Raw genomic sequence first — 542 nt, forward strand, 5'->3', positions numbered from 1 at the left:
AGCAATAGTTCCAGCATCTTTGGTAGCCTGCTGCTGAGAGTCATTAAAGTAAGCCAGCACTGTGACCACAGCATTGGTAACAGTCTTCCCAAGATAGGTCTCAGCAATTTCCTTCATCTTTGCCAGAACCATAGATGACACCTCCTCTGGATAGAAGCTTTTTGTCTCTCCCTTGTATTCTACTTGTACCTTGGACCTGTCTGCATCGTCCACCACCATGAACGGCCAATGCTTCATATCAGACTGGACAACGACATCATCAAATCTGCATCCAATCAGATGTGTGGCATCAAAAACCATGTTGGTAGGGTTCATCACAACTTGATTCTTTGCAGCATCGCCGATCAATCGTTCGGTATCAGTAAAGGCGACATAACTTGGAGTGGTTCGATTTCCCTGATCATTGGCAATTATCTCTACTTTTCTGTGCTGGAAAACACCCACACAGGAGTAGGTGGTGCCAAGATAATACCAACTTCAGGCCCCTTAGACATGGTTGCTCATGTGTAGGCCCGAGCTGGGTAAGAAGAGCACGCACAAAT

The 542-nt window shown here is 46.1% G+C and overlaps 1 pseudogene; it reads right to left on the bottom strand.

The window, feature by feature from the left end:
• Positions 1-6: 6 nt before the first annotated feature.
• Positions 7-494, bottom strand: LOC103277450 (annotated as a pseudogene).
• Between the last annotated feature and the right edge of the window lie 48 nt (positions 495-542).

Source organism: Carlito syrichta, unplaced genomic scaffold (genome assembly GCF_000164805.1).
Source record: "Carlito syrichta isolate Samal-C Ts95f unplaced genomic scaffold, Tarsius_syrichta-2.0.1 Scaffold337060, whole genome shotgun sequence".
NCBI lineage: Eukaryota > Metazoa > Chordata > Mammalia > Primates > Tarsiidae > Carlito > Carlito syrichta.